Source organism: Pongo abelii, chromosome 18 (assembly GCF_028885655.2).
Source record: "Pongo abelii isolate AG06213 chromosome 18, NHGRI_mPonAbe1-v2.0_pri, whole genome shotgun sequence".
Lineage (NCBI taxonomy): Eukaryota > Metazoa > Chordata > Mammalia > Primates > Hominidae > Pongo > Pongo abelii.
This window is the reverse complement of record NC_072003.2, coordinates 84,558,224-84,582,736: the sequence shown is the minus strand read 5'-3', so window position 1 is coordinate 84,582,736 and position 24,513 is coordinate 84,558,224. Positions and strand designations below refer to the sequence as shown.

General features: G+C 53.7%; 1 long non-coding RNA gene across 1 annotated transcript; it reads left to right on the top strand.

The window, feature by feature from the left end:
• The first annotated feature begins 493 nt into the window (after positions 1 to 493).
• Positions 494 to 21,282, top strand: LOC129050859 (uncharacterized). Its single transcript, XR_008514724.2, has 3 exons — positions 494 to 693; positions 19,512 to 19,669; positions 20,619 to 21,282. It is a non-coding gene; the product is annotated as an uncharacterized LOC129050859 (long non-coding RNA).
• Positions 21,283 to 24,513: the final 3,231 nt, after the last annotated feature.

The following is a 24,513-nucleotide window of genomic DNA, read 5'->3' as shown; positions in this document are numbered from 1 at the left end:
GCCCGCCCGGGCCCCCGCGCGCCCCGGGCAGCCCTCAGCTCCCGCCCGCGCCGCCGCCGCCGCGCCCAACTTGGAGCATGTGTGCGCGCCGCAAAGTTTGGCGGCGGGCGGCCGGCGCGGGCGCGGGCGCACGGCCCCTCGCAGCGGCGCCCCCCCGGGCCTGCCGAGCCCCCCCCGGCGGCGGCGCGGGCCGAGGCGGCGCCGCGGCGAGCGCGCCCGGAACGCAGCGGCGGCGGCGGCTGCGGCGGCGGCGGCGGGGCCCGGGCGGCTGGAGCGGCAGCCGCATGTGCGAGCTCCGGCGCCTGCCAAGGCGTGGGGTCATTTAATTGGGGAGGAGGGGGCGGGGCGGCGGCGGGCGGGAGGGGCGGGGAGGGGCGGAGGGCGGGCGCGCGGCGGGCGGGGGAATCCCTCCCCGCGCGCTCCCTCCCCCCGCCCTCCTCCTCCAAGCCTGCCTCCCTCCCGCCCGCAGCCGCCTCCCCCCGCGTCCCAAACTGCGCACAATAGCGGCCGGCTCCTCTATCTATTTTGTGTCCAGCCGGAGCCGCGCGCGATGATTCATTGCCCCAATTAGGGGCTCTCTGCAGCGCGCCCGGCTCTAGCCGTCTGAAGGGTCTCCTGGGGGACCCGCCGAAACCCATCAGCGGCTGGAGCTGGTCTTTAAGTAAAGGTCAATCAGGACGCGGGAGGAGCCAGGTAAGGACGCTGCGGGCGCCCCTGGAGGCGGAGGAACCCCCCACCCCAGGGCTGCAGTAAGGGCAGCCCCAGCCTAGATGCAGGCACCCTGCCGGGTTCGTTCAGGGTTGTCCGACCCCCTCAAAAGGGGGGACCAAGCGAGAAAGCCATTTACAGTCCCGAACAGGCCTGAGTTGGGGATACCATTCAGGGCCCCGCGTTCTAATTTTGGAGAGAGAAAAGAGGAGCCGTCTCCGTCTCCTAGAACCCGTTAGTGAATGCATCATCCTGCGGACAGTCTGGGGCCTGCTCTGCCCCTTCCCACCATCGACAGGGGTCACTGGGTCACCAGCAGAGGTGGAAAGGGGCCTGTGTGTCCCAAGGCCAGTGACTCAACCTCTCTGGGTCCTGATTTCATTCTCTTCAACAGGAGCTGCAGCAGGGTTAACTGTTTCCGTGTCTTTATTGTACATGTGTAGAGATACATTGTATTTATTTAACAAGCAGAGGGACATGCGGTGCGAGGCGCTTAGAGTTAACTGTGGTGATCAGCCCCATTTCACATACAGGAAAGAAGTGGCATTGAGTGTTAAGTTTTCATCCAAAGGGGCCAAGCAGAATTCAGACCCAGGACGTCGGGCTCCAGGCCCTACTCTTGACCACCAGGGCGAGTAGCCGTGCGAGGCAAACGTCTGGTCCACGTCACCAGTCTGCTGATGGGGACGGTCCATGGCAGGACAAGGCCAGGATCCCTGGGTCCTCCCGGATGATCTGGCTCAGGCCCTGGTCCAATCTAGGCATCTCCAGACCTCTCATTCCCCATCTGTGAAATGGCACCCCTTCCAGCTTCAAAATTCTATGAGTCTCTGACTTCTGGGCAGTTTACAGCTTCCTCATTTGCAAGCAGCAGCCCAGAATCAGCCTGGGGACAAAGGTGCCCGGTGGTCCCCTCCACCCTCTGGGACACTGAAATGTAAATAAAACTGGGCTTCCTCTTGGCAAGGAAGAGGGCCATGCATTGTAAACAAATGCAAGAAGAAGGCCTCCGGAATCCCTGGGGGATATTCCAGGGCTCAACCCTTAGTCCAAGGGTTAACAGGAAATCATCATTGGTTGGGACTTTGGGCCTTCACCCTGGCCGAGAGGAATGCTGTGTCAGCAAAACGGCCCCGAAGGAATGTTGGGAGCGGGGCCGGGGGCTTCTTGGCTCCTGGCATCTTTAATACCTGGAGAGAGGAGGAGGGCTGATTAGGAAAAGTTTAAAGGGCAATGTCTGTTGAATTGCATCCTTGCACAGTTAAAGAGGGACTATTAAGTTCCACACAGACCGAGAGGTTGCTAGTAAGACACTGCCCGGCTGGAGACATGCAGGTCAGCGGGTGAGTTAAACATGGGTTCCTTAGGGCTGGGCATGTGCTGTCCCTTCTGCCTCAAATGCGTCTTGGGCTCATCTGTATGGCCATGGCCGCAGTGTCATCCTCAGAGGCCTCCCTTTCCTCTCTAGAGCAGGTGCTGTTCTGCGCTTCTCCTCATCCCAGCTCCCCAGCGCAGGAGTTTGCCATTGATTTTATTGATTGTTCCATCCACTGCTCCTGTCTGCCCCGCCCCGGAATCCTGGGTACTCCCTCTCAAGGGCAAGAGCCAGGTCTGTCTTGCTCACTGGAGGTCTGGGGCCTGGCTCAGTTCCTTGGTCCCACACACCTGGGTCTCAATCCTGTTCTGTCCCTTGCCAGCTGTGTGAGCCTTGGGTGGACTTCTTAGCACACGACCCCTCGGTTTTCTGCTCTGTACAATGGGGGTTGTTAAATAAATAGGGATTTGGGCGCAGGCATGGGCTCTGGCATGCTGTAGGTGACCGTGTATGTGTGTTGCCCCTTCCTCTTTCCAGTGGTTGAAGAGGTTCTCCTGCCGCCTGTCCACACTGCAGGGCGCACTGCAGGGCAGCAGGGAGGGCCACTGTGTTGAGGTCACACAGAGTCTGAGGGAGAAGGATCACGGGGCCAACCAGACCAAAAGAGAGAGGTAGGGTTTTCTTGGCTGAGCCAGAATCCTCCAGGAGGTATTGCACCATACATATGCAGGTGTGAGTGTGTGCGTATCTGAATGTGCATGATTCTGCATTTGTTAGATTATATGTGTGTGTGCACATGTGCATAGTTATATATGTACGTGCACCCTGTATGTGAGCATGTGTGTGTATGAGTTCACCTGCGTGTTTCTGTGTGTGTGCCTGTGTGTGCATGATTCTGCATTTGTTAGATTATGTGTGTGTGTACATGTGCATAGTTATATATGTGTGTGCACCCTGTATGTGAGCATGTGTGTATGAGTTCACCTATGTGTTTCTGTGTGTGTGCCTGTGTGTGCATGATTCTGCATTTGTTAGATTATGTGTGTGTGTACATGTCATAGTTATATATGTACGTGCACCCTGTATGTGAGCATGTGTGTATGAGTTCACCTGTGTGTTTCTGTGTGTGTGCCTGTGTGTGCATGATTCTGCATTTGTTAGATTATGTGTGTGTACATGTGCATAGTTATATATGTACGTGCACCCTGTATGTGAGCATGTGTGTATGAGTTCACCTGTGTGTTTCTGTGTGTGTGCCTGTGTGTGCATGATTCTGCATTTGTTAGATTATGTGTGTGTGTACATGGAGTTCACCTGTGTGTTTGTGTGTGTTTCTGTGTGTGTTTCTGTGTGTGTGTGTTTCTGTGTGTGTGTTTCTGTGAGTGTGTTTCTGTGTGTGTGTTTCCATGTGTGTGTGTTTCCATGTGTGTTTCCATGTGTGTACCTGTGTGTACCTGCGTGTGCATGACAAGCGGGCCAGGAGTGGGAGTGGGAGGCATCCAGCGGGATGTTTTTCTTCTCTTCAATGACCCAATGGCTCAGGAAAGTCCCCTGGAACATGTCTTGGGAGCCAGGAAGCAGGGTGAACACAGATCAGAGGAGGAGGCTGGTGATGATGGCTGCTTCTCTGGGGGGATGACATGGGGGCAGGGCCACTGCCACAGCTTGACACAGCAGACTGACATCACACAACCATTTACTAGCTGTGTGGCTTTTGGCTTGCTCGTTTACCTCTCTGAGCCTCAGTTTCCCCATCTGTAAAGCAGAGCCTACTTGACAGTGTGCAGGGAGGGTGAACTGAGCCAATGCTGGTAAAGTACATTGCACTGGGATGCAGAATAACAGTGGTATAAACACACACAGCATGTGTAGACATTAAACACACAGCACACCCATTCAGTGTGAACTGCACACCAGGACCTATGCTTTGCAGGTGCCAACTCATCAAATCTTTCCCAGAAGCCCACGAGGTAGGTTGTGCTGTACCCGCAAGTTTAGGGGTGAGGAGACTGGGGCATAGGGGAGGGAAGTCACAGGCCCAGGGTCACACAGCGTGGTGGAGTTGGGACTGGCACCCCGGCCGCATGCCTCTGAAACCCTCTGCTTTGCTGGCTAGTGAGATTCACTTTCTCTTCAATCCTGCGATGCCAGGACAGGAACAGCCTAGGATCTGGTCCCCCCTCTCCTCACATGTGTCCCCAGTTTCACGCCAAAGGAAACAGGCCCTCAAACGTGCCTGTCTGGATACAAAACAGGCCAAGTTTGTGCCAGGAGATGAGAAGAAATGTCAGGGTGCATTGGCATGAACTTTATGCACCAAAGTAGACTTGAAGTCCCTGTTTCTAATGGAAATGGGCAAAAGGCTCAAACAGGACTAAGCCATCCGAACATCCCTGCCAAGAGCTGCTGAGGCCACAGCCTGACCATCCCCAGCAGAGCCATCTCCTGGCTTCCCTCTAAGCCCTACACCTCACCCTGCAGCTGGAGAGAGGGTGCCAGGCTCCCTCCAGACCACACACTGCACAGCCCGGCTCTTCATCTTTCGATTGTAGGACTTTAAAAGCATTGACAGATGCTCACAGAGAGACCTTGCATTGGGAGCAGGTAAAAAATGCCCACCTGGATTCTGCAGGAGACAAGGAGGCCGTCAGCGTGGAACACCTGGGCACAACTCAGATTTGCAGCTACCTGTAGGTTCGTCTTAGCCTAGAAACCGCAGGAATCTGCCCTCATCCCACCCAGGAGAACTCATTTCCAGCCTCCAAACGCTTAACCACACGTTGTTTTGTATCTCTCTCTCTGTGCCTGCCTCTCCCACTGGGGCAGAGCCTGAGCTGGCTTGCCTTGCCTTGCCCCACAGTTTCACAAGGATATGGACGTGGTTGGGGACCAATCAGTGCTTGAACCAGGGACACCGCTAGACTCTATCCAAAACCTCACTCATTATGCCTTCCAAGTTCCAGAATCATCCAGCTGCCTGGCCAGCTTCTACTGCGCCATCTTTTATTCCTCTCGAGTGCCAGCAATCAAGATTAAACTCTGTCATGTGCCCCTGGCTTTTCCCAACCCTGCAACCCGACTTCCCTTCTCACTGGGCCTTTTGCCCTTTTCCTCCTTCCTCTAAACTGTGCCTGCGCCTTTGGCATCCCGCCCAGGACCCATTTACCTTCTTAGGCTGGTCCATCCTCCTCTTTTCAGAGACAACGTGTGCTGTGTTTGGCCTTTGGCTCACTGGGGACCAGAAAAACAAAATTTATTATCTGACTGCCCTATTTTTTCTTCTTTCTTTTTTCTCTCTTTTTTTCTTTTTCTTTTTTTTTTTTATTCTTGTTGCCTAAGAATGAAGCAAGCCCTTCTCTGCTATCCTCAGAAAGAGCTTCAAACATGGCAGGCCACTGGCAAAAATATATCCTCCTTCTCAGAGGGCAAGAATGTAACTGTTAACAACGAAACATCCCTGGGATTTGTGGAGGCCTTGGGCTTATGAACCGGTTCACCTCCATGCACTCGTGTGACACAGCAGTACATGGAGCCATCACATCCATTTTAAAGATAGAGAAACTGAGGCTCCAAGAAGCAGGGATTTCCCCAAGGGCACCATTCTTGGAATCAGGATAAGTTGCCAGCTTTGGGGCTGATGAAATTTTGTTGCACTTTCTATGCATTTATTGTGCTAATTTGTTAAACATTAGACACATACAGCATGTTTTGCAGCCCTGTCTTAGCACCTTGTTGCCTTTTCATTTTTTATTTTATTTTTATTTATTTATTTATTTTTGAGATGGAGCCTCACTGTCACCCAGGCTGGAGTGCAGTGGTGCAATCCCAGCTCATCACAATCTCCGCCTCCCAGATTCAAGCAATTCTCCTGCCTCAGCCTCCCAAGTAGCTGGGACTACAAGGACACGTCACCACACCCAGCTAATTTGTGTATTTTTAGTAGAGACAGAGTTTCACCATGTTGGCCAGGCTGGTCTTGAACTCCTGACCTCAAGTGATCCACCCGCCTTGGCCTCCCAAAGTGCTGGAATTATAGACATGAGCCACCGCGCCCAGCTTTGTTGCCTTTTTAAATACAGGAGTTTCTGAGCATGGAAGTGGGTGGGCCATTTTCTATCTCGGGGGCCTGAGACAACCTAGGCAGAAACATTCTGTAAACTGCAAAGTGCCTTTTTAAACAATGACGGTTTGCATTACACAATTAAGTGTCAGAGCACGGGCTACAGATTCACAGAGCAGAATCGGGTGCTCTAAAACCTCGCCTTGCTCCCCTAAGCCTGAAAAAGAATCCAGCAGAGAACAGCCCAGTCTCCCCCTCCAGGAGACATCATCCCCCACCCCAGCCCTCACCATGTTGAAATCCAAGGATATTGCCGTGAACTTCAGGGCCTCATAAAACCCTTTTGATAAATGATCGCCGGAGCTGACCTGCCACTGGGGATGATGGGACAAACACTCACATAAATCTGGAGTGGACTCAAAGACTCCCTTGCCGCCGGCATCTCAACACACCCCTGATTTGCAGCATGAAATTCACAGCAGCCATTTATGTGATTTGTCCCCAAGCTTCCCAGCCACGGAGGTTTCTTGGTGGGGCACAGTGGGCAGGGTGGGGGCACAAGCAAAGGGAGACAGAAGCCAGAGCAACCGAGAGGTGCCATGAGGGCACCCGGCATGCAGTTGGCGCTCAGTACTAACCAGCATGCAACCGAGAAGTGCCATGAGGGCACCCGGCATGCAGTTGGTGCTCAATACTAACCAGCGTGCAACCGAGAAGTGCCCGGCATGCAGTCGGCGCCCAATACTAACCAGCGTGCAACCGAGAAGTGCCATGAGGGCACCCGGCATGCAGTTGGTGCTCAATACTAACCAGCGTGCAACCGAGAAGTGCCCGGCATGCAGTCGGCGCCCAATACTAACCAGCGAGCAACCGAGAAGTGCCATGAGGGCACCCGCCATGCAGTCGGCGCCCAATACTAACCAGCGTGCAACCAAGAAGTGCCATGAGGGCACCTGCCATGCAGTTGGCGCCCAATACTAACCAGCGTGCAACCGAGAAGTGCCATGAGGGCACCCGGCATGCAGTCGGTGCTCAATACTAACCAGCGAGCAACTGAGAAGTGCCATGAAGGCACCCGGCATGCAGTCAGTGCTCAGTACTAATCAGCGTGCATCCTGCAATGACAATAGCTGATGTTTAACTAGAAGTCAGGTACTGTGTTCAGAGCTGATAGTCATATTATTATCCCATTTGGCTCTCTCAACAGCCTAAAAAGTAAGCACGATTACACTCTTTTACAGACAAGGACACTGAGGCTTGGAACAGCAAATCCATGTCCCCAGTGTCAGAGCTGGGAAGTGTTAAAGCTGGACTGAGACCCGGTCTGGCCAGAGGGCCTCTCTCTCATCCACCCTGCTGTGTGCTCAGCTCCTGGCCTGTTGGGCCGCCTTCCCAGATCCTTCCTACTAGAGGCCTCCTTGTCCCTCAAGGGGTCCTGCCAGGGAGGCTAATGGTCGAGCCTCGCTGCAGGCCTTCGAGTCCTGCCTATGGCTTCATCAGCGGCCGCCAACTTCAGGACAGGTTTCCCCAGCTCTCTGGCACTGGAATACTCAGTGGGCCGCGGCAGGTCCCCCGAGCTGCCTAACAGGAGGGCGGTGAAGTCAACAGCAGCAGATTATTTCCAGCTGCTGCTCTGAGTCACCGAAGCATGTTCCAAACCCAGCTGCCAGCTCGACTTCCCTGGCCTCTGATTTATGCGGCTGGTGGGTCGTTGCTGGACTCACGAATGGGGACGTGAGGTGGGACTCAGGCATGTGTCTGACGCTACACTGGGGTGTCATTTTTTAAAAACCTTTTTACACTGAAGTGTCGCCTCCGTACAGAAAAGTGTGCATCTTCATACGTGTACAGCAAGCTGAATTTTCACAAACTGAACATATCTGTGTAACCAGCACCCAGAAAGAAGGCATGTCCAGACTCCCGGAAGGCCCCCGTGTACCTGCTTCCAGACCCTCACCTACCCGCAAGGGTAACGACTTGAGCCAGGACTGCAGGCATCTTGACTTCTAACACCAAGAACGTTTTATTTTTTAGCAGCTTTATTAAGATACAATTCAAATACCACACAATCCACCCATTTAAAGTGTACAGTTCAATGGCTTTTAGTATATTTACAGAGTTTCCAACCATCACCACAATCCATTTTAGGACATTTTCATCACCCCCAAAAGAAACCTCATACCCTTTAGTTCTCACCCTCAACACCTCCAGCGCACCCCCACCCCCTCCCTGGCAATCATTAATCTACTTTGTGTCTCTGTGGATTTGCGTGTTCTGGACAGTTCGTATAAATGGGATCATACAACATGTAGTCTTTTGTGACTGGCTTCTTTCACCGAGCATAATGCTTTCAGACCTTCACGTTGTAGCCCATGTCTGCACAGGCTGTTTTTGTACCTTCGCTAAGTGGAAGTGTATCATATGTATCCTTCGGGTCTGGCTTTTTGCTCTGCGTTAGATCTGTGAAATTCTTCTCTGTTTTTTCCTGAAGCAGTACGTTGTTCTTTTTGATTGCTGTATGGTAGTCTATGGATAAATATTCCGTCATTTGTTCATCCATTCTGCCATTGGTGAGCTTTTGGGGAGTTTGCATTTGGGACTTAGGTGATTAGTGTTTTTCTGAACATTCTATTTTATGTCTTTGGCTGAAAACACAAAATGCAGCCTGGGTGTGGTGGCTCGGATCTGTAATCTCAGCACTTTGGGAGGTTGAGGCGGGAGGATGGCTTGAGCCCAGGAGTTTGAGACCAGCCTGGACAATATAGTGAGACCTCATTTCTGCAGACAAATTTAAAAATTAACTGGTCAGGCTGGGCTCAGTGGCTCATGCCTGTAATCCCAGCACTTTGGGAGGCTGAGGTGGATGGATTACTAGGTCAGGAGTTCAAGACCAGCCTAGCCAAGACGGTGAAACCCCGTCTCTACTAAAAATACAAAAATTAGCTGGGTGTGGTGGTGAGCACCTGTAATCCCAGCTACTTGGGAGGCTGAGGCAGAGAATTGCTTGAACCCAGGAGGCGGAGGTTGCAGTGAGCGGAGATCGCAGCCGCTGCACTCCAGCCTGGGCAACAGAGCGAGACTCCATCTCAAAAACAAAAAAATTAGCTGGTCATGGTGGCGAATGCCTGTAATCCCAGGTACTGGGGTGACTGAGGCAGGAAGACTGCTTGAGCCCAGGAGTTCAAGGCTGCAGTGAGCTATGATCACGCCACTGCATTCCAGCCTGGGTGACAGAGAAGCTGCCTCCAAAGAAACCTCTAAAAGCAAAAATACATAATGCATTTCTGTTGAGTAAATACCTAGGAGTCAAATTGCTAACCATGGGGTCAGTGTATATTTGACTTTAATGCATACTGAGATGTTTTAAATCACATTCATAGGCCTATGGAATTCCCAAGGCTCCCTGGTTCCCAGACTCAGCCCTTCCTGACTCCTCCCCTCAGCTGCCCACCCACCAGCCCGACCCCCTGGGCGGCTTCTTACTGGGCACCCCCTGCCTTCCAGAGCAGCTGCAATGAAGTCCGGACAAGCTGCAGAGGAAACGGTCTTGATGGCCAAGATTTGGGTTGGGTTTTGTGAGCACACATGGTTTTTCTGCCCTGGCTCTGAAACTGTGTTCCTTTCACAGGCCAGAAATACTTAGGCATGGCTCACTCTAAAAGGGGAAATACATTTTTAAATTCCAATCTGCCTGGGTCTTAGAATGATTTAGAACATTCCAGCTGTCTGAAGGACAGCGCTCACCAGGAACAGTGGCTTACAGTCCCCGAGATCAATCGCCTGTGATTTTGGGTCCTGACTCCACCGGGCCTGGTTTCAATGTGCGTTTCTTCTGGGGGGACTTCTGGGTTCAAATACTGTGCAGAGTCCGGCCAGGCGCGGTGGCTCACGCCTACTAATCCCAGCACTTTGGGAGGCCGAGGCGGGTGGATCACGAGGTCAGGAGATTGAGACTATCCTGGCTAACACGGTGAAACCCCGTCTCTACTAAAAATACAAAAAATTAGCCAGGCGTGGTGGCGGGCACCTGTAGTCCCAGCTACTCGGGAGGCTGAGGCAAGAGAATGGCATGAACCCGGGAGGCGGAGCTTGCAGTGAGCTGAGATCGCGCCGCTGCACTACAGCCTGGGTGAGAGAGCGAAACTCTGTCTCAAAAAATATATATATATATATTTATATATACTGTGCAGAGTCCAAGCGAACAAGCAGCAGGACGACACAGTGGCAAGCACATGTATCTTCGAGTGAGACTTCATCAATACAGCAATCCCGAGCCCTTAGCTAGCTGAGCTAAATCTGCACGCGTCATCCCATTTCAGCCTTTCAGTGCCCGATGAGGTGGGTGCACAAGTATGATTTACACTTTATAGATGAGGAAACAGAAGCACAGAGAGGCTAAGCTATTTGGCCAGGATCACATAGCTTCTAACAGACAGAGCTGGGATTTCAACCCCGGGCTGTCTGGCTCCAGAGACCACACTGAGTACTGCACTACTTTGCTCTAGATTTCAAAATCTAGATGGAAATTCAACCCTGCCATTTATTATCAGTGTGGCCCCTGGTAAGTGGCTGAACTTGTGAGCCACATTTCCTTACTCCATGTGGGTGTGGCGCAATAACCATGCCCGTGACACCCCCTTGTGAAGAGATCAAATGCCACAGGGCCTCAAACACAGTAAACGCTGCTCAAAGGTTCATCTCCCCACCACCAGCACCCCCCACCCGGCTCCCTGAAATGGCTCCCACCTTCCAGAAGTGCCTGCCTTCTGAAGCCTGAATTTTTAAAGAGAGTTGAGGCATTGGATGCGCTCCAGCCCACCCCCTTAATTTGAGAGTCCAAGGCCTGGGGCAGCCCTGACTTGACCAAGGTCACACAAAGTCCAGCTAGAACTCGGCATTCCTGACTCCCAGCCGAAAGCTCCTTTTACCCCTTTGGAAAAGGGTGATTTGTGGTTATGAGGCCAAGGGGCCCTCAGTCAGTCATTCAAGAACTTCTTCCTGACTCCATTTCTTCCTTGGAAGCCCGAGGTTTCACTCAAGGGAAGTTGAGCTCTGGCTTTAAGAGAAAACCAGAGAAAGTCTGATTGTGGGGCTCCCAGGCTCGGCGCCCAGTGGGATGGGGTGGGGGCAGGCGAGGAGGCTGGGAGTCAGGCCCGGGTGTCCCGTTGCGACTGTGACTGGGCACCCTGATGTGCCTTCCAGAAAGACTATCTCTCCGTGGGGCCCCCCTCGACCCTACGTGGCCATTAATATTTATCAGAGCTGAAAGCTGAGCTGCTGGAGCAGTGGAAAACAGCCATGGACAGGTGCCGCGGTGGCTGGCACTGCAGCCCAGGGTGTGGGCCGCTGCGGGGGCTTAGCGGAGGGTAAGGAGATGGGCAGGGTGGTGTGGGCCGAGCCGGGGCCTCATCGGGGGGTGGAGCCGGGACTGCCATCTAAAAGGGGGAAGCAGATGATCAAGAAAGTGGGAGTCTCCTTAGGAGAAGCTGGAGCTCCCCTCCTGCCATGGGGGTCTGAGACCAGAGGGTGGGGACAATCGGAGGTCCCTGGCCTGAGCTGGAAGCTGGGGAGCTGGGAGAGGGGCTTGGCGGGGCAGCCCCAACCTCCAACCTGCTTCCCCTCTGGGGGCCCCCGTCCGTCTGTTCTCCACCCAGCAGCCAGCACGGTCTTTTCAAAAGCGCGAGTCTGGTTGTGGTCTCCCTCTTGCTTAAAATTCTTCTCAGGGTTCAGAGCTCTCGGGTTAAAGGTCAGAATCCCTGTTTGCTGGCCCTGCCCAGGTCTCCAGGAGACCCTGAGGCCTCTCGGGATCCTGCACCCTCCTGGTGCCTTGGCCTTCCCAAGAGGCACCAGGCACATTTCACCACAGGGTCCTTGTACGTGCTGCTTCCGTTGCCTGGAAATTGCGCCCCTCCCCTCTGTGCCTGATGAATTCCTGTCTGTCCCAGGCATACCCCATTCCTCACCCTTCTGCTCTGCAGGCTGACCCTGCAAACTACATTTCCCAGGCTTCCTTGCCTCTGACTTCCCATTAGGGACAGTCCTTGAGAGGCACTTGAGGGAGACTGGAGGGCCAAGGGAGGGAGAAGCCCTCCTCTCACTCCCTCTCTCTTTCTCTTTCTCTCTCTCTCTCTCTCTGCTTGGGCAGTGTCTCTGCAAGTGGCCAGATCTCTGTGGTTCCGGCAGCAGCTCTAGTAACTCCATCCTCCTGCCCTGTCCTGCCCAGGGGTGACAGCAGCTTCCTGCTGTTCTTCGTCACGAGTCAGCCTCACTTCCCTGCTTGCTCTTGCAGCTTCTTCACCACTTTTGCAGCCCGTTCTCTTTGTTGGATTCCTCTCTTGACTCACCTGGTTCAGGTGCCCTTTTCCTTGACCAGCGTTGGCCTCTGCATGACCATCCAGATCTCGCAGGAGTCCTCCCTGGCCCCGGGGCCTGGCCCGGAAACCTCTGTGACATTCTGCGTGATTTCTTTTCTTTCTGGGCACTGTGTGGGCACCGCTTGTAATTGCTGTTAGTAATTATGGCTTCATGAGCGTGGCTACTTGGCTAACATCTGTCCCCCCTCACATTTGTAAGTTTCATGAGGGCGAGGCCCAGGCATCTGTTTTTGCTCAACTGTGTATCTCCAGCACCAGAACCGAGTTGATGTCTGCCACTTAGGGGGCACTCAATAAACATGTGCTGAATAATGGGCAAATGAATGAATGAGGAGAGCTGGGAGGGACGCGTTCCACCAAAGCCACTTGCTCCAGGGGAATCTTTTTCCCTTTCTCATAAGGTTACTAAATAAATTGCTTGGAGAGACTCATCATTCACTCATTCGACTAGATTTATGGGCACCTCTCTTGGGCACCAGGATGGATGGGTGGATAGATGGGTGAATGGATGATGGTTGGGTGGGTGGATGGGTAGACAGATGGAAGCACGGATGGATGGAAGGAAAGAGAAATGAAGGATGGATGGATTGATGGATGGTTTGGTGAGTGGGTGAATGAATATGGGTGGATGGATGGATATATGGATGAATAGATGATGGCTGGGTGGGTGGCTGGATAGGTAGATGGATGGATGGAAGGCGAGAGAAATGAAGGATGAATGGATTGATAAATGGATTGGTTGGTGGACGGATGGTTTGGTGGGTGGGTGAATAAATGATGGGTGGATAGTTGGATGAGTTTGGGATAGAAGGTTTGGTGGGTAAATGGATAGATGGATGAATGGGTGAATGGGTGGATGGATGGATGGAGAAAGGATGGATGGATGGATGGAAAGAGAACAGATGGATGGATTAAGATGGGTTGGTGCGTATATGGATGGGAGGAAGGAAGGATTTACTCCTGGAAAAAAAGGCAGGGAGAGAAGACAGGCAGACTGATTTAAGATAAAAAGCACAACTGCCCTTTGTGGAGCAGCAGAGGGCCAGGGAATGTCAGTGCTCACGTGGGAACTTCGTGCTGTGTTCCGCAAAATATGCAGAAAGGTCAGGCTCTGAGAAGGCAGTGGGCAGGGAAGGTAATATCTGAACTGAGGTGCAATTCCCTTGCATTAACCAAGATTAATGACTTTGCTTTGAGAGGCCACTCCCAGCCATGGCTTTTTGGCCAACAGGACATGCCTGACAGCCCTGTGGCTGCCCCAGAGACACGGGGCTCCCAGGGTGACAGTTAAGGTTGACATGCTCCTGGCAGCAGGGGGTAGAGGCAAAAAGTGAGATCCTGGAGCCCCTAAGTTCAAGTCCAGAAGAAGTTGGAACAACATTTCCCTTCACCCCAGTCCTGGGACCCCGGACAGAGAATCTCAAACTAAAAAGGACGCAGAATCACGGTGAGCCTATTAAAAAGCTGATGCCTGTGGCTCCCCAGCGATCTAGGTCAGGAGGCCAGACTGGGGCCTCAAAGTCTGCATTGATTTTTTGTTTTTTTTTGTTGTTGTTGTTGTGTGTGTGTTTGTTTTTGAGATGGAGTCTTGTTCTGTCACCCAGACTGGCATGCACTGGCGTGATCTCGGCTCACTGCAGCCTCTGTCTCCTGGGTTCAAGAGATTCTCCTGCCTCAGCCTCCCGAGTAGCTGGGACTACAGGTGCCTGCCACTATGCTGGGCTAGTTTTTGTATTTTTAGTAGAGACCGGGTTTCACCATGTTGACCAGGCTGATCTCAAACTCCTGACCTCAGGTGATCCACCCACCTCAGCCTCTCAGAGTGCTAGGATTACAGGCGTGAGCCACGGTGCCCAGCCTGCATTGGTTTTAATGAACATGCGGGGATTCTGAGGTCCGTGGACTAAAGTTTGAAAAATAATAACATTAGAGACATCTCAAACAGCATCCCCCAAGAAGGGGAAGGAGCAGGAAGGTCTAACAGCTTGAGCTTGGGCTTGGCATCCAGAGATCTAGGCCCAGTCCTGGCCTGTCTCTCATGAGTGGAACCTCCCTGAGCCTCAATGTCTTTATGTGAGCTAGAACAAATTCTCTCCATGTTTGAATTCAATACATGAGCGAAACACCAGCAAAGATCCAGCAAATGTCAGCCCTGAACACATCTGTCCACGTGGTTAAAATCAAATGCACCTCCATCACACCAGAGGAGTTCCAGAACTCAGCATATTCTGTAGCGTTAGAACTATAAAATGGTACCAATGCCAAATCTTACATGACACCCCAGCGGGGCTGAGGCAATTCCCTTAATCAACAACCATTATATTTCTGTAGCAAAATACATGAATATTCATGCAGAGTGCAGCAAGTAGAGGCTCCGATGAGCCTCAGGTCAGTTTTTTGCAGCCAAATGAGTGACACAAAAACTTGGTTTTTTTGAGCACTTGTGATTTTAGAACTGCAGGTAAGGGACTGAGCCCTATATAAAGATGTGGGCATCCAAACCGGGCCTGGTGGCTCCCGCCTGTAATCCCAGCACTTTGGGAGGCCGAGGCAGGTGGATCACCTGAGGTCAGGAGTTCGAGACCAGCCTGGCCAACACAGTGAAACCCCATCTTTACTAAAAATACAAAAATTAGTTGGGTGTGGTGGCGCATGCCTGTAATCCCAGCTACTCAGGAGGCTGAGGCAGGAGAATCACTTGAGCCTGGGAGGCGGAGGTTGCAGTGAGCAGAGATCACGCCATTGTACTCCAGCCTGGGCAACAAGAGTAAAACTCTGTCTCAAAATAAATAAATAAATACATACATAAATAAATAAGTGGGCACCCAGGTGATGCTATGAAAAAAAAATCGTGATCTGGCTACCTAGGTATTGACCTGGAAGGAGGTTAACCTTATATTGTTAAATAGAAGGAAGATTTTAAAAAATTATATATGTCTTCATAGAAAAAAAGACTGAAAGACTGATAGTAGGTGTATTTACCTGGGAATATAGATGGTGGTTTTTCTCTTTTTGCCTGTGGATATTTTCAAAAACCTCCACCTTGGACCATGAATGTATATTACTCATCTGATTTATTTTTAACAACAGGAGTTTTAGGTAAGGCACATTGGCTCACACCTGTAATCCCAGCACTTTGGGAGGCCAAGGCGGGAAGATCACTTAAGGCCAGGAGTTCGAGACCAACCTGATCAGCATAGTGAGACCCCATCTCTACAAAAGAAAAATTAGAAAATTAGCCAGCAGGGTGTTGCACACCTGTGGTTCCAGTTACTCGGGAGGCTGAGGAGGGAGAATCACTTGAGCCAGGGAGGCTGAGGCTGCAGTGAGCCACGATCTCGTCACTGCACTCCAGCCTGGGCAGCAGAGCGAGACCCTTTCTCAGAAAAACAGCAACAAAAATAGGAGTTTAAAAGTCTTTAAATGCCCAAAGATTTGGTAAGTGACACCTTCAAGAGACAGATTTGGTGGGACCTTCAAGGGACAGTGGTGGGATGGGGTGTCAGGGGACGTGGGGGTCAGCCCCTACCCATGGCCCCACTTGGGGTCTCCTCTGAGGGGTGATCAGGCCCCTTTCCCTTGGTCTGCTGGGGCTCTCTGCTTTCTCTTCCCTGAGCCTTTGCAAATCAGGTTTTGAAGAGGATGTTTGTCCCCTCGTCACCTGTCCAGCCTCAGTTGGTCCCTTCTCTGTGAGAGCCCCTGCCATGGATGCTGCAGAAGATGTTTGTCCCCTCGTCACCTGTCCAGCCGGGGCTCACCTGCACTGCCGGGGCTCAGTGCAGAACACGGAGTAAGTGAGGCCAGCAGGCAGGCAGGAGGAGGGGGGCGGTGGAGGTGCCTCTGGTGGGGGTTGCCAGCTCACAGCCATCCCTTCCACAGGTGGCCTGCCATCTGCCCCGGCTCCCCGCCCAAGCCACGTGTCCAGCCCTCTTGAGTTTAACTTTGGCTATGCACGCGGCCTGAGTTCATACAGCCAGAAAAAGAACTTGCCGAGAGCGGCCAGGCCTGAGGACAGAGTGTGGGTCACTTGTCCCCAGGGAGGGAGGCTAAAAATGACCAGGGACCTTGGAAAGTCCCCCTGCTGGGGCCCCAGGCTGCCTTTTGCTTCTCTGGGCTCCTGGACTTTGGTTTGAAAAGCTTTCTAGAGCTGAACGCTCCCAGGCTTAACCCGACAAATGGAAATGCGGGCCCAGAGAAGTGAGGAGGCTTGCCCGGGGTCACACAGCGCAACCGTTCATTGATTCATTCATTGATTTTGTTTATTGAATGAGCTCCCTGCCCTCTGCAGAAAGGAGGGGTAGCCTATAAATCCAGCAAGAAGAGGAGCTGTCTATACAGACATCTAAACTTAATGCACGAGCTTCCCAGCTCTGCTGCTGACGACCTGAGAGAATGTTCGCTGCGCCCTGAGCCTCTGCTTCCTCATGTGTAAAACAGGAATAATAATAATAGCACTGACCTCTTGGAGCTAGCACGCTTGGCCATGTCACGGATGTCTGATGAGAAAGTCCTTTTATTCAACCTCAGCGTCACGTGCTTTTAATTTTTTTACACAACCTTGAGCAGTCGCCATCAACATCAATAGCTGTTGTTGTTGTTGTTGTTGTTGTTGTTGTTATAGGGTCTTGCTGTGTCACCCAGGCTGGAGTGCAGTGGTGCAATCATAGCTCATTGCAGCCTCGACTTCCCTGGCTCAGGTGATTCTCCCAGCTCAGCCTCCCCTAGTAGCTGCGACTGCAGACATGTGCCACCACAGCTGGCTGATTTTTGTATTTTTTTGTAATGACAGGGTTTCACCATGTTGCCCAGGCTGGTCTCGAACTCCTGGGCTCAAGTGATCCTCCCACCTCAGCCTCCCAGAGTGCTGGGATTACAGGCATGAGCCCCCGTGCCCACCCACCAGCGTTTTGCAGTGAGGAAATAGACGTGGTGAGTTATTTGTCAGTGCATCCAGGACAAGCCCAGACTCGGACCTGGTCAGTCTGATCCCCAGCCGTCCATCCCCACCCCTTATCCCCCTCCTCCCTGAATCTGCCTCTGCCCTGCAGGGAACGTGTTGGAGCCTGTCCCCTGGGGTGGGGCCCAGCTGTCATCCTCCCGCTGCCAGGACTCTGGTGTTCGACACCTGGTGCCAGGCCTCAGGCTGAGGCTGGGGAGACACACGCAGCTTCTGGACCATCAGGGGCAGGAAAGGGAGCCCAGGGGGCCAGGCAGGAGCCTCGGGTACAGCATGTTCCATCCTGTGCTACCCACCACACAAGGCCTGCACCCTAACAGGCCCCCTCCTCCAGGCAGCCAGCCCTGCCTGATGCCTGTGGGGAGAACCCAGCCTCTCCTCCTGCCACCATGCATCTCCCTTACACCAGCCTAAGCATCCACTGGGAGAGTCACTTCCTTGCGGGGTTCCAGGGTGGGAGCTGCCCACCATGATGGACTCTCGGCACCTGCAGAACCTGGGACACCCAGTAGCTCAGCAATATATGTTGAGTTTTCCGAGTATCAGCTGGAAGAACGTTGTGCGCGTGTTTCTCAGAGCACTGCCGTTGAGGAGTGAGCATTCCCGCAGCTCACGTGGAGGTGGCCAGTGGGCACCATGCACTCACGTTGTTGAAGACACCTGTGCCGGGCATGGGGCCCTGTCTGTGACCTCAGCCTTCCTGCTATCCAGGTGGGCTGGGCTCTTACCTCCACCTGGAGATGATGGCCTTGAACTTGCAGACATCCTGTCACTGACAGGGGCAGCTGGGCTGTGGCCCCAGGGTGGCCAACTCCAAGCGTGTTTGTCCCGCTGGGCTGTTTGTGTTTCTGACGAGCCCTACAGAGGGTTGTTCTGAGTGGGCTGGTGGCTTCGAGGCCAGCTCAGGCCTGGCTGCCCTGGGGACTCTGACTTCCTGGGTCCTGCGGGGGGCTGCCACCCGCAGAGCTGTCAGGGGCTCCCCAGCGACTCATCTCAACTGGGGCCAAGAAACACAGACCGGCCGGGGAGAGGAGGGCGGGGGCGATTTCTGAGGGTGGCTGGGAGGGTGGGGCTTGGCAGGCCACTGAAGGAGATGGGGCCCAGGCCTCTTCCCAGCCAGAGGTTCCCTGGACTCCTGCAGAACCCGGGGGCACGCAGAGCTGGCAGCGCGCCTCAGGGATAGGAGACAGGGGCCTCTCCCAGGAGGAAGGAATTCATCCTGAAGGCTGGAAGGCATGGAGCCAGCCGCTGCCTGCTGCCTGCTGCCTGGGCAAGAGCGGGGTAGGCCTTGTCCCGGGAAAGGCCTGAATGCCTCCTCCTGCTGCCCGGAGGCGCCAGAGCAGCCTGAGAAGGAGCCACCGAGTCAGGGCTGGCCTGTCCCCTCATTCCATCTGCCCGGAGAGGGGCTTTCTTCTCACCCTGCCACTCAGGAGCCCAGAGGCAGGAGAAGGACGCTGTGAACCTGACCATGCACAGAGATGGAGGGAGATAGAGATGCAGAGAGACACACACAGAGCGGGGAGCAGAGAAACAGAACGAGATACAGAGACAGAGAGTCACACACATAGAGGATGCCAAGAGACAGATACAGAGACAGGGATACAGAGACAGAGAGACACACAGAGGGGCACAGAAAGACAGACAGGGATACAGAGAGACACTGAGAAATACAGAGACACAAAGACAGAGACAGAGTGTGTCAGAGGCACACAGAGATACAGAAACAGGCATGCAAAGAGACAGACGCACACATAGAGTCAGACACAGAGACACCCAAAGAGAGACACACACAGACACAGACAGAGGCACACACATGCAGCTATACACACAGACACACACAAAGTGATCCCAGTATCCCCCACAGAGCCCCCAGCCCTCACAGGCCCTGTGCACACCTGCAGCCCTTGTGACCCCACCTTGGCTGCTTCTTGGGGAGCAGCAGGAATAGCCTCCGGGGCCATCCTGCCAGCCGTGACCCAGAGCTTAGCTGTCCCCAGGGCCCAGCAGTCCCCAGCTCTCAGCCTCCAGCTCTCAGCCCCCGGCTTTCTGCTCCCAGGGCTACACATCCTAGCATCAGTGTCTTACGTTTTGATCCAGATTCGCTCAGGGCGAGGCTCTGTGTGGTGAGGAAGCCCACCAGTGGACACGCTTGGACCCACGACCTGTGTGTGCATCCTGGGACTGCCACCCGCATGCTGCGAGACCCAGGGCAAGGGTCTTCACCTCTCTGAGCCTCAGTTTCCCTCATCTGTGAGGTAGATGGAGGTGGTGGCCAACCTTGGGGCTTGGGGTGGCTGCAGAGCTGTGGGAGGAAGGTTGATAACCAGGACATGGCCCCTGCTTGGCCTCAGAGGGGCTGCCAGGCTGCCTTGGCCCAGCGGTGTGGACTCCAGGACTGGAGGCGTTTACACTGCCAGCCTGAAGAGTCAGGGCCAGGTGCAGGTCCAATGGGGACCTGGCTTCTAGTCCCAGTGAGGGCACCATTAGCCATGTGGGCTGTGGCTTGGGTTCTAAACAGAGCTCCTTCCAGACACGGCTCTGCCCCCGTCCAGGGAGATGACAGAGCTCGGTCAGCAGCTGCCAGGTTTCCCGGCGAAGTTACTTCGTGCCCAGCACTGGCGGGACTCAAAGTGCTGCACTCAGGCACCAAGAGAAATAAAGGGAATCCCAGGCTACACAGCCCAGAGAGCTGGGGCTGAGCATGGGAGGCACGGAGAACAGTGAGCATGGAGGGCTGGGAAACTCAGCTTCCTGGGTGTTTTTTTTTTTTTTTTGAGACAGAGTCTTGCTCTGTCACCAGGCTGGAGTGCAATGGCACCATCTCGGCTCGGCTCACTGCAATCTCCATCTCCCTGGTTCAAGCGATTCTTCTGTCTCAGCCTTCCGGAGTAGCTGGGATTGCAGGCACCTGCCACTGCACCCAGCTAATGTTTGTATTTTTAGAAGAGACGGGGTTTCACCATGTTGGCCAGGCTGGTCTCGAACTCCTGACCTCGTGGTCGACCCGCCTCGGCCTCCCAAAGTGCTGGGATTACAGGTGTGCGCCACTGCGCCCAGGCTCAGCTTCTTTTTATGAATGGATTTCATTGAGGCATAATTTATACAATAAAATACATCCGTTTTAAGTGAGTTTGGCACAGGTATCCACCCTCATCCCCACCACTGCAATCGAAATAATCAATACATTTCCCCCTTCCCTGCCAGTTCCCACTCCAGTCCCTGAATGCCACTTCTGGATACTCTGTCCCATATTTTTGCCTTTCCTGGAATTTCGTACCAGTGGAGTCACACAGAGTCACAGCTCACAGTTGCAGTCCCATGCCTGGCTTCCTTCATTGGCATCTTGTTTTTGGGACTCTTCCAAGCTGCTGCATGCGTGGGTCATTCTTTCCTCTTTCCTGATGAGGAGCGTCCCACTCCAGGATGACACCACGGTTTGTTTACCCAGCTCCTGTGGATGGATATTTGGACCGTTGCCAGCTCGAAGTTGTTACAGAGAAAGATGCTGTGAACATTTGTGCACAGGTCTTTGTGTGGACATGTGTTCTCATTTCTCCTAGATAAATACCTAAAAGTGGAACTGCTGGGTCACAGGGCAGGTGTTGACCCTGAGTGGAGCTGGTTTAGCCTCAGTTTACATTTATTTACTTATTTAGAGACAGAGTCTCACTCTGTCGCCCAGGCTGGAGCACAGTGGCGCGATCCCAGCTCACTGCAACCTTCGCCTCCCAGGTTCAAGTGATTCTCATGCCTCAGCCCCCTAAGTAGCTGGGATTACAGGCTCACACCACCACGCTCAGCTGATTTTTTGTATTTTTAGTAGAGACGGGGTTTCGCCGTGTTGGCCAGACTGGTCTCAAACTCCCGACCTCAGGTGATCCACCCGCCTTGGCCTCCCGAAGTGCTGGGATTACAGGCGTGAGCCACTGCACCTGGCCAGTTTCCTTATCTTTATAATGGGAATTAAAAAGTTGGAAACAACCACCTGGCACGCATCAGCAGGTGAACGGATAAACAAAATACGATGTGTCCGCAACATGGAGCATTATTTGGCCATGAAAAGGAATGATAGCCCTTGACAACATATGCCGGGAGACAGAAGCCAGACACAAGGCCACACACGGATCCCATCGACATGAAATATCCAGAACCCCCAGACACAAGGCCACACACGGATCCCATCGACATGAAATATCCAGAACCCCCAGACACAAGGCCACACACGGATCCCATCGACATGAAATATCCAGAACCCGCAATCCACAGAGACAGAAAGCAGCTTAGTGGCTGCTCAGGGCTGGGGGCCAGGGGGCTGGGGAACCACTGCTTGTGGGGACAGGGTTTTCCTTTTGGAGTGATGGGCATGTTCTGAAATGAGATACAGGTGGTGGCTGCACAACCTCATGACTGCACTGAACGCCACTGAATTGTACCCTTTAAAATGGTTAAAGTGGGCGAGGTGCAGTGGCTCGTGCCTGTAATCCCAGCATTTTGGGAGGCCAAGGCGGGCAGATCATGAGGTCAAGAGACCGAAACCATCCTGGCCAACATGTGGAAACCCCGTCTCTACTAAAAATACAAAAATTGGCTGGGTGTGGTGGAACGCGCCTGCAGTCCCAGCTACTCAGAAGGCTGAGACAGGAGAATTGTTTGAACCCGGGAGGCTGAGGTTGCAGTGAGCCTAGATCGCACCACTGCACTCCAGCCTGGCAACAGAGCGAGACTCTGTCTCAAAAAAAAATGTAAATAAAATAAAATGGTTACAGTGGTGAAGTTTATGTTATTTGAATTTTGTCTCCATTTTCAAGAGGAGGAGGCTAATCTGATCGTTGTTTTTAGGATTCCTGCAAAGTTTACACGTGATGCCCCAGGGAGCATTTAGCACAGTGCCAGGCACACAGTCCCAGGATGACAGCTGCAGGTCTTCAGGGGTTCCGTCTGCTCACGCAAGGCTCTGTCCCCATGCTTAGAACACTGCCTGCATGTGGGAGGCACGCAACAAATATCTTTTCATCAGGAACAGTTAGCTTTGGGACTATGATGTCCTCAGGCCCCTAAGCAAAGCCCTGCCAGGAGTGCATGGCAATGAGAATGTCTGCAGCACGACTGTGACCTTGACATCCACTATCTTCAAGAAATCGTCACAACAACCCCATCGTTAATCTCCCCATGTTTACAGAGAAGGAAACCGAGAGGGTTTAAGGAAGCCGTCCAAGGTCAGCCACCAGCCCAGACTGGCGACTCCCGAGCCCATGGGGCAGGTGAGCAGGCCGCGTGGTCAGCCAGCACGGACTCCCCCAACGCAGCATCACCGAGCCTCATACGGAGAGGCCCACCCTTGATCATCTGTGCAGAGCGAGGCTCTCTGCCCTACTCTCAGGCTGGATTTTCACAGAGACGCAGCCAGGAGGGGAAATTGTCCCTGTGGGTCTGTCCCGGAAGAGACCCTGGGCTCCAAGCACAGGGCAGGATGTAGCCTGCCCCGGGGTCCTCCGGCCGAGCCAAGAAGAAGGCCTCATGGCAGTCAGGCCGGCAGGGATTTCCCAGAGGCTCTGACTTGGAGGGAAAGAGGAGGTAAGGAAAATGCAGCCAAAACTAGGCCAGGGAAACCGGCTCATGGCTGCCTGGGCCGGCCGCTGTCCCTGGCAGCTGCAGTGACTCTCCCAGGGCTTCGGCCATTGATTGGCCTCTTGTCCTTAGCCCTCAGTGGCCATGGGCGCACCTCGTTCTAATTCTTGGAATTCTCCTGAGACCTCACTCTTAGCTGGATCTCAGCCTGGCTGACCCTCCCCAAGGCCATCATGCTACTTCCTGCCTGGATTGGGGAAGGATCGCCCTAGAGGCTTCCCCCTCCTCATTCCCCCATTCCCAATTCCCATCCCAACCCCTGAAGAATGTTTACCCCAGTGTACTCATGAGCATGCTTCTGCCACGTCCAGTTCTGCAAAACTCTGTTTCATGTGTGTCACTCTCCTGCTCTCAAACTATCCGTGGCTCCCTAGTGCTCTCAGAGAGGCAGTTCAAAGACTGGCTAAGAGCAAGGATGCTGGAGCCAGGACATCTGGGTTTGAATTCTGACTCAGCCACTTACACATTGAGAGATCCTGGGCAAGTCACTGACCTTGCCGTGCCTGTCTTGCTCCGTCCGTGAAATGGAATAAGCATTGGGGCCTCCCACACCATTCTTGGCATAGTAAATGAACTCATGGACATAACATGTTTAGCACAGGGCCTGCTGGTCATTGTAAGAACTGTGAATACCGAGGGCAGAGCCAGTCCATCTCCAGGGTCTGGACCAGGGCACAGTATCTGGGATCCACTCCAGCCAAAACACATGACCTCCACTGGCCGTCCCCGTCACTGTGATGTCGCACCCCCACCCCCAAGCCTTCCGCCCTTGCTGTCGAATTATCTTACAAGCTCAGCTCAACAGGCCCCCCATCCACCCGGCCCCACGCAATCGGGTCACCCAACTTGACCTCCTTCCATGGGTGTCCACACCAGCGCTTCTCAGACAGGAAGTGCACCGGAAGCCCCTAAGCCCGCCTGGAAGAGGAGCTGATCCCCACCGGGGCTGATCCCTGGACAGGCAGCTCTGGTCAGGAGGCCCCTGGCCTGCAGGCTTTGTGACCGCCCCTCCCGGGAGCAGACTCCAGGCTGGTTTGGTGCCCGCTCAGGGCCATTCACCAGAGTTAAACATCTAGCCAGCGAGAGGGCGGGGGCCTCAGCTACGCTCCAGCCTCTGTCCTCCCCGGCCCCGCTCCAGCTGCTCTGTCCATCCGTCCTGGGCAGCGCTCAGCAGCCTCACGTCCTCCCTCTGTGGCCTCCTCCCCTGCACAGGACCCAGGGCACCCGGTCGGCTCCTCCGTCCCCATCTAATGCCACCTCACAGTCGCTTGTTCATTCATTGGACACGCATTCATTAAGCACCCTCTGATCGCTGATCCCTCAGAGATCTCTGATCCCTCTGTCTCTGCCCAGGTCTCTGATCCCTAAGCTGTCATGTGGCTGTTCTCGGGACAAGCTTTACTTTCTCGCCTTGTAAAGTGGTCTTGAGTGGGTCACGTCACCTTCTTCCCCAGGCCCCGCTGGGATGGCC